Source organism: Carica papaya, chromosome 5 (genome assembly GCF_054855325.1).
Source record: "Carica papaya isolate Zhongbai chromosome 5, ASM5485532v1, whole genome shotgun sequence".
NCBI classification, from domain to species: domain Eukaryota; kingdom Viridiplantae; phylum Streptophyta; class Magnoliopsida; order Brassicales; family Caricaceae; genus Carica; species Carica papaya.
In genome coordinates, this window is record NC_142313.1 from 17,710,861 (window position 1) to 17,720,842 (window position 9,982).

At 34.2% G+C, this 9,982-nt stretch overlaps 1 long non-coding RNA gene across 1 annotated transcript; it reads left to right on the top strand.

The window, feature by feature from the left end:
* The first annotated feature begins 274 nt into the window (after positions 1–274).
* LOC110821641 (uncharacterized) lies at positions 275–9,759 on the top strand. The gene is made up of 2 exons (XR_015818952.1): positions 275–1,753; positions 9,510–9,759. It is a non-coding gene; the product is annotated as an uncharacterized LOC110821641 (long non-coding RNA).
* The last annotated feature ends 223 nt before the right edge of the window (positions 9,760–9,982 follow it).

Below are 9,982 nucleotides of genomic sequence, written 5' to 3' on the forward strand. Positions count from 1 at the left end.
CTATTTTAATTTGTGAAATTTTTTATGGTGAAGGCATAGATTTTGTGGACCATTTCCTTTATCTTTTGGTAATTCTTACATATTGTTTGTTGTTGATTATGTTTCAAAATGGGTGGAAGCCAAGGCTACCTGAGCTGACAATGTTAAAGTCATTGTAGATTTTGTCAAATCTTATATTTTTATTAGGTTTGGAATTCCCCAAGCAATAATAAGCGACAAAGGAACTCATTTTTGAATCGAGTTGTAGAAACTCTTTTCAAGAAGTACCATATCACTCACTGGATTTTTATAGCTTATCACCCACAGACTAACAGGCAAGCTGAAGTGTCTAACAAGGAAGTGAAGCTAATTCTTGAAAAAATAGTCAATTCTAATAGAAAAGATTAGAGTCTATGACTTGATGACGTATTATGGGTTTACAAGGCTACCTTTAAAACCCCCATAGGTATGTTGCCTTATCGCTTAATCTTTGGAAAATCTTGTCATCTTCCTATTAAATTGGAACACACGGCTTACTGGGCAATCCAAAGTTATAATATGAAGTTAGAGGAAGCTGGAGAATACTGGAGATTATAACTGCAAGAATTGGAAGAAATTAGAAATGATGCCTACGAGAATTCAAGAATTTAGAAAGAGAAGACAAAAGCTTATCATGATCAAATGATTTTTAGGAAACAATTTTTAAGAGGGCAGAAAGTTCTACTTTATGATTCTCGTTTAAAGTTATTTCTCAAAAAATTATGATCAAAATGGTTAGGTACTTTTGTCATTACTAATATATTTCCTCATGGTGCAGTTGAAATAAAAATTCTAAACACCAATAAAATTTTCAAGGTCAATGGTCATCAATTGAAACATTTTTATGATGGATTCCCTACACAATATGTTGAAGAAATCACCTTGAGAAGTCCTAAAGAAGGCACCTGAAGGAATTGACCATGTCTAGCCTAGGATGATAAACAAGAGCCCTAAATGGGAGGCAACCCATTTAGTTATTTTTTTGTTTACTTTATTCTCAGGATTCTTAAATTAGTTGGAATTTTTATTTTTATTTTTTTATTATTTGTTTTTCTATCATCTTCATTTTTTTATCAACTGGAAATTTTTCTGATAATTTGCAGCTCTTTAATGGAGGGGCACGTACAAATTTATTTTTTGGGTTTAAATTTGGGACTTTTGCACAAACCTTACCCAAGGCTTATGCCACGGCCCCTAAACACCCAAATTTTTTATTTTGCCCTAGAACCTCAAAGGATTAAATTTCCTTTTACTTTTCTCTTCCTTTTGTGCCGACACCCACTTTCCTCTTCTCCCAAATCGGCTTCTCACCTCCCTCCTCCCACGTCTAACCCACTGCAAAGTAAGCCTCCTCTATTTCAACCCATCGCAAAGCAAGTCAAATAAGAGGGAAGAGAGCTTTCACCAAGTGCACTTGATCTAAAAACAGATGGCTATGACTCACAGATGGGGCTAAAGAAAATCAACAAATTGCCTCCAGCAGAAGTCGAACCACCATAGGCCGCACCAAAAGAATTGAATCAACCTTACAATGCGGATGACTCAACGATGGCCGACCAACACCGCAGCTCCGTAACTAATATGCCTGACTCTCTAACCCGAGCGCAAGGCGAGCAAAACCCGGAGATGAGTTGCGCAAGGGAAGACCCGGACTCACAGTAGCCCCAGACGAACAGACCTATGAGCGAAAGCATGGAGACCAGGTGGGCACAAAAGAGAGAAAGAGTCAAAAAAGGTAAGCACATTCTCCCACCTGCTAAATTCGAGTTACACGTCTGCCTCACTTTCCTGATGAGTTCAGAGAAAGAAAGAAATGGAGAAATTTGTACATTACCCATCGTGGCTGGTAAAATAATTCATCACCATACTCTTGAATCTTTGAATATTAAATATGGTGTATTTGAATTGATTTGTGATAATGGCTGGGAGTCTCATTTTAAAATTGATTTCCCCATTTACGTGGAATTAGTTGGGGAATTTTATGCCATTTTTTAGTTTAAGAAAGTCATTAATTTCACGTTGAAAACACCAAATTTGATTATATTTCGATTAATGGGAAAAAGATTTAGTTTTTCAATCATTGAATTAAACAAGGCACTTGGATTCGTGAGTGATGCACCTTGTTGCGATTTTTGTGATGAATATGATGCTATTGCTATCTATGCTAATTTTTATGATAACCCACCTGACACGTTTAGCAAGGCTAAGGACCTATATTTGCGTAATCCTTGTTTGAAATATATTCATAGGTTCCTATCTTACTCATTTTTAGATAGAAAAGATGCATCTAGCATCCCGTCTAAAACTGAACTGTATTTTCTGTGGTGTATGACTCAGAAAAAAAAAAAAGTGAACTTAGGATTTTAGTTAGCTTCTCAATTTTTGAATGTCATTTCTTTTAAAAGACCGTCAATCTTAGGTTTCATCATCACCTGCATCACTTATTATGTTGACTTAATTGATCTTGATTATAATGATTGTTACTTTTCTTGTACATTAACTGCATGGGACTTAGGATGTTTGGATGACATGGGATTTTTGCATCATGAGGGTGGTATTCAGGTTTTCCCCATCAGGACCAATTGTACCTAGAAACGTGAGGGCATTTGACAAACGAAAAAAAGGCGGGCGACCTATTGACAATGCAAAATCTACATCAATTTCTGTCCCACAACAATCCACCCTACCTTTGGAAGTAATATTATAGTAAATTCAAAAGATGGATGAATGCCTAACTAGCTTAGAGACGTTGGGCCTTCGTATGGTAGAAAAATTGGACCGGATATAAGTACTTAGCAAACCAGTATTGAGAGCACTCCAAGACACGTAATCAAGGCAGTTGACATGTTCCCTCACTTTTTTTATTTACTTAATCATCATTTATAACACATCGGGATAATGTGTGGTTTAAGCATGGGGAAGGAGGGGTATGCTATATTTTGGGCAGTTCCCTTAGTATTTTACTTTATTATTTCTACTGCATTTTCCCTTTTTATGATACTTATTAATGAACATTTTGACTTTGCCCATTTTGTTTTTCACACCACAATTATACATTCAACGATTTTTAGTTCTAACTTTCACAGCTATCTCAATTATTCTTTAAACAACTCAAATCTGATATTTCAAAAATTAAATTGCAATTACAACCGTCTTTTAGGAATCGTAGCTTGTTTTTCATCTTTTCAAACTATGAGTTGTTATTTTTGATTATTGTCTTAAACATGATAAGCAATAAAAGTGCTCAAACTAGTTTTAAATAAATTTTTATTTTTTAGCATGTACCAAATGCATAAAATCTTTATATCTGGACAAGTTTGGTGATTATTCTGCTATGTATTAATTGTTCTTCTCAATGAAAATAAATTTGTGCTAAAATTTGCAAGACTCTTTCATTTATGTTTGGATATTAGTCAAAGTGATTATTCATTTGTGTGTTTCTATGAAAGTCTATCCTATGAACTACTAGTTGATGGTTGTATTTCCAATTTGAAAATTCAGATGTAATAGATCAAGTTGTGATAGAATGGTTGGGAATAGATGGGTTGAAAGTAAAGAGTCGGGAGTTGGTGATTTGTTTTGTGTTGTGCTCGGGGGCAAACACAAGATAAGTGTGGGGGATTTGATAATGTGCATAGATATCATTTTTGTTGCTTAGTTTGAGTGCACAATTTGGTCATTTATTGCCTATCTAAAAGAATTTAGTTGAATTCTAATGGAGGTGTAAATATAGGAGTTAATTCTAAAAAAATAACATAGCTAAGTTAATTTTTGCATAAAGATATTTATCAATCTGCGATTAAGCCTTGAGCAAGGCTTGTACCCTAGGGGCATCAACAAATATTAGTTTTTTTATCTAGATTCCTTTGAATTCTAAATCCTATCTTGATTTGGAGACGTGACTCATGAGTCAAAATGATATTTTTAAAAGCTGAATGATAAGATCGAAATCAGAGGACTCTATCTTCACAAGAGTTAATCATTATCTTTTTTGTTCTTTAAATAGGGGAGGATTAGAGAGCAAGGAAAAAGCAAATTTTTATTTTCTCAGTTTTTATATTTTTGTAAATTTCTTCTGCTAGCTTTGAATGGTTGCTGGTGTTCAACATTCAATATGAGCAACTAGATATTCTAATTTCTAGTTGAAGATCTAATTGAAGTTTGATTCAAGGACTGTGAGATCTAATTGATTTATCTGTTTTCTTTTTAATTTTTAGTATTTATATATTTTCTATGCATACGAAAATTACTATTTGTTATATGTTACAACATGGCTCGTTGTGCAATTAGCATAATAGTATATTGTTAGTCAAGATTCGTGAATCTGCAATTCTTCATGTTATTCTGATAACTAATAGTAAATTAGTGTTTACACTAAGAAAATATATAATGTAGTCTAAATGAACAGTGCAATTGAGTTTGTTGTTAGAATTGGGTATTTCTAGTTCTTAATGATGCTAGTGAATTGAACTCTAGGAGTATTTTCAATATTGTTCATTAGCGAGAGTTAATCAACAAGCGTTTCTTGGTTAATTTGAAAAATTGGTTATTAGAAGTGTCACCAATAACTAAAACCGATTTATTGAAAATTGGTAAGAATCATCTTTGCATTAATGATCGATCATATGAATCGAAACTAAAATTATTTTTTTGATTGAAATTTATTCATACTTATTTTTATTTAATTTGTTGATATATTTTTTATTTTATCTTAATCATTTAATTGTTTATTTCTAATTTTTAAAATGAAACCCTCTATTTTTATTTTTATTTTATTTTAATTATTGATCATAAGAGAATATTATATTTTAATTCCCTGTAGATTCAACCCGATTCACTGCCATTATAATTTAATTTATTGTTAAAATAGGAATTTATTTTTGTTGGATTTGACACCCATCACTTTACATAGACTTTTATTTTTTAATTCTATTCAGAATAGGATTTTAAATTCTTATCCAAATTCTAACACAAGTTAATTAGAAAACAAATACAAAAATATTAAAATAATGAGATCTTATCCTAAGATACTTAAAATAATTAAAATAAACACTAAAATAATATTTTTCCTCCAACTTTTGAAGAATCTAGATCTTCCTTGGACTTCAATTTTGAGTAGAATCTCTACTCCAATTTTGGCATTTAAATCACATGGATAATTGTTGATGAAGTTCCCTTAATTTGGAAACTTTACAAGACTTGGGAAAAGAAGAAAACTAGTCCAAAAGGACTTAGGAAAAGGCTACCCACTCAGGTAGCTTGTTGGGGACATGAGGGTCGCACGCTGGTGGCGTGCGGATCTCTCTTGTGCGCACGTGGCGTCGTAGATGTACACCTGTGCATGTCGGCACATGCATAGGTGTTGCGTACGCAGGCTGCTTTGTGCGCACTTGTGTGCGTGCGGAGTGGCGTGTGGATGTTGCTGCTCGCATGCCCTGCATATTTACCTCATGCAGGAAACATTCCCGCCTGTGCGGGTGATCCTTCTCGTAAATGTGGTTGCTCACAAATGTGGTTGCTCGCAAATGTGCCAAAGGAGTGTCACATGCTCGACACATGCTGTTTGCCATTCTCCTTAAGGTTGATTGGCCTTTTTTGGACCTTCTCTTGGCTCAAATAATGATGTGATCGAAAAGGTCTTGAACTCATCTGTTCTCAGGTTAGAGGTCAATCTTCCATCTTGGCAATTCGTGAAGACCATGGGTTCTCTCATGGGCTTAAGCCCATTCTTTTGTCTTGCCTTGGATCTCCGGGTCCCATTAGATCCAGTTTGGACCTTTCTTTTGACAACTTTTGGGCCTCTAAGGCTATCCCTTTCTTAACCCAAATTTCGAGTGTAGAGGAAAAAACCATAGGCCAAAATTTGAGTTAAATCCACTATCATAGAAATAAAGTACACAACATTCTGAAGTAATCCATACTTTAGATATTCAATAATGGAGAAAAATATATAAATATCTCTCTAACCAAACTCAGTCTTTCTTGAATGATAACGCAAATAATTTAGAGAATAACCCCTCAAAATTAATCCAAAATATCAAAGAAAAAATAACAAAACCTAATCAACCTTTTTTGTCTCAATTTCTATAAGTGTGAGAAAAAAATCCAAAGTTAACACCCTTGCTTCGGTTTCTGTGTGTATAAGAAAGACAAAGCGAACCTTATGTTTTTCTCCAACCTTCGAGTTTTGTGCATGAGAGAAAGGAAAGACAAAACTGCCTTTTGCTTTTCTGATGGCCAAAAAACCCCTCTCGATTCGCATGCGCACACACACACACACACACACACACACATGAAAACTGCCAAAAACTTGCGATAATTTTCTTTTCTCTTTTTTTAATTTTTTTTTTCATTTCCTTTGTTGGCCCTATAGGCTGGAAAAGACCAGTAAGAGAGATGTAGTCTCAAAAACTGCAACTTCTATCTTCTTTTAATGGTCGATACATAATCTTAAAGAGAGATTGATATAACTCGAATGAGATTTGGGTTTTTTTATATGATCTAACCATGTTTTTCAAAATGTTTGTTTTATAAAGTCTCTCTAATACGATTTTGAAAATCTTGAATTCTTGATTAAAAAAAATTCTTCAAGTTGTAGTTTGAAAATCATGTAAATAAAAAAAAGATGATACTTAGAAACCCAATTCTTCAATTTTTTTTCTTGAAACTCTTTCTTGAATTCTCCAATAATCATATCTTCATGTATTTTTCTTCTTGTTCTTCAGCTTATGTACACTTTTTAGCTCTATTTTGTTATTTTATCTCTTAGTTGCATTATCAACCTTAACTATGATTTTAAAATAATGTTAACATATATCAAGTATTTGTCATTTATCAAAGTCAATATATATATTTCAACAATGCCCTTTTTTCATAAGAAAACTTAATATGTCTTGCTAATTAGACATGATAGGAAGGTAATTAAGAAACGAAATTGCATATATTCATTTAAGCTCATTAATAATATCTCTCTTTTCTCTCTTTCTTTATCTTTTTTAAACCTTTATCTTGATACAATTTTTAACTCTCCCCATTTTTGTCATCGATCAGAAAGAGCAGAATAGATTCTTATGGCTCACTGGACTCTAAAAGATGTCATCTAGTTGAACTAAGTCGTTCTTCTAATCTTCTTCACGCATTTCTTTCCCTTAATATTTGTAACGAAGCATGAAGTAGCATATAGAATATAAGCAATAAAGGATTAGAAACTTTTCTAAGGTTCAGGAAAAGAGGAAAGTTGAGCCCTTGTTATGTGGAGCCTTTTTGGATCGTAGAGCGCATTGGACTTGTAGCATACCTCTTTACTCTACCTTGAGAGTTTGCAGGTTTATTTGATGTTTTTCTCACGATGAGACAGGTACAAGCCGATATGACTTATAAAAAATTTCTCATGGAGATTCTAGGATTGACCGACAAATTCTTACGCAATAAAACGATTCTCATGGTGAAGGTGCAATGATAGCACCATACTTTGGAAGAGGCGACGTAGGAGTTGGAAGGCGAGATGAGAAAAGTTTTCGGACTTGTTTGAGACAAATTTGGGGACCAAATTTTTTTAAGGTGGGGGAATGTAAAACCACGCTCACCGTCATACTAAAATGTATTTGAAAAATCCTATTTATTCGGGCCTTAAGGCCACATTAAATTTATTTAATTTTATTTTGCGATTTTATATCGTAATTCGTAAATTATACCGATTTTAATATTTTATTTTATTTTTAATTTTATTTAATTTTACCTAATTTTGTTTTGATTTATTATTACTTTTTAAAAAATAATCGATTTTTAGGAGAAAATGAAAAAGGGGGGGAAAATCCCCATAAAAAACACCCACAGGAGAGCTGTGCAGGCACTGCACGTGTAACAGGTGCAGGATGTGCGCACAGTGCTCACATCCCATTCGCATGAAGCATGAGACCAGACCTGCGCGCGCATCACATCGAGGTGCGGACAAGGCTAACGCTGCACATTGTGTGCGCGCCGTTTGCGCAGCAGACCTCCGCGGATATGCTTGCATGCCTGGGCCTACGCGTTGTAGGCCCAACGCGCAACAGGGTAGGCTGATGCTTGCAGGCTAGGCCTGCAGAGCGCGTCGGGCAAGTGAGGCACACTGCCGGCTCGGGTAGTGTGACACTACCCACCTTGGGTAGCGTGCCGCCGTTTGGGGTGTGCGCTGCTAGTGGAGGAAGATTCTTTTTTGTTTTTGTGTCGTGCCAAATCAAGCATCATTCTCATTTTCAACATTCTCTCTCTTCACTGGATTTTGCCACTTGGCACAAATTTGATAGCTCTCATTTTCTATAAATAGGGGCTCTTCCTCCTATTTTCTCTTCACTTCCATTCTTCTACCTTCCAAGAGTTTAGAGAGAGAGAAAAAGTGATCTAGAGAGAGAAGGAGAGGAGGAGAAGAAGAACGGTGTAGAAAAAGCTATCGAAGTTTCAGTAAGGAATTCGGTATTTTTTGAAACGTGTTAAGGAGTATTTGTAGGCTAAATTTTAAATGAATGATTATGTGACTTTACATGATTTGCATGTTATATGTTTAGTAGTTCTAATAAAGTGAATTGTTCTTTATTTCAAGCATGCTATGTGATTTATAGATACTTCATAATTTGCATGTAAATAAAATAATATGAAACCGGTAAGGTTAATTGGAAAATAAATATACAAACAAAAAGAGAAGAAAAGAAAAGTGGAATAAAGCTTGAATGGTTCGAAGTATGTACGTATCTATATTAACATGCATATTGCATTAAGTGTCTTTTATCTCTGAGGGTATATGTTTCCTCCTCTCCTATCTGGTCTAGAAAGACATGAGAGAACCGCTCCTTGTGGATTAGGGCGTACCCTCTGACGAGAGCGGTAATGCAAATATCTGTTAGGGATCACCTTTGACTAAGTACTATTGTGATTATAGAATATCTGTTACGGATATTCGCCTTTGGCTAAGTACTATCATGACTATAGAATATTTGTTAGGGATATTCGCCTTTGGCAAATATCTGTTAGGGATCGCCTTTGGTTAAGTATTATCGTGACTATAGAATATCTGATAGGATCACTATAGTTGGTACGACCGTTGTCATAGATTGTATCATAGTTTGACAAGTAGAAAATATGCTTGAGCAAATTACCATTATCTATATCTGATATGGTCATCCCCTATGGGTAGTCAGAAATTTGTATCTACCTTGAGAGAAGGAAGTCGGAATAACTTTCCAAAGCATGATACAAAAATTAGAGCATTCATGATTTATTTAATTTTCTCTATCATCAAGTATGATATTTGTTTTTTATTGTTGTGACTATGATAGGATATTTCTTAATAAATAAATTATTTTGTTAAGGTAGGATAGGACTTTGACGTGACCTAATGGTAAATGTTTATGATATAATTATTCACCTTTTAAACCTTACGATGTTATCTAAATACTGTTTTCCTTACTGAGCATATAAAACTCACTCTTTTCATGTTCCCCCAAATGAGGAAGATAGTGAGGAATTGTCAGCTGACCTATCCATTAAAGTCTATGAAGATCCCGTGAATTTGCAAACTTTGAGTACATGACTGTTTTCGCACTCTTATGAGTCCAATAACATAATGATAGAAGTGGCTTTTTTTGTATTTTGACATTTATATTTTGTAGCCACTTCTAATCTCAGTTATATGTGTATTTGCAACTCATATTTTGTAAGAGATTTGTATTAATTTGCTCAGCTGCATATAATTTTTATCATGTACTCATAATCTGTTTCTGTATCTGACACCCACATACCTTAATTAGCATATGGAATGTCACACAGGTACAACATAACAAACGCACCAACCATTATTCATTGTGAAAAGATGGTTTGAATCATGTTCTTACACTTCTATCACCAAGAGAGGTACATGAGGATCAAATAAAAAGTAAAGAGAGCTTTCGATATATATTCATAAAAAGAAAGAGAAAAATAAAAAGAA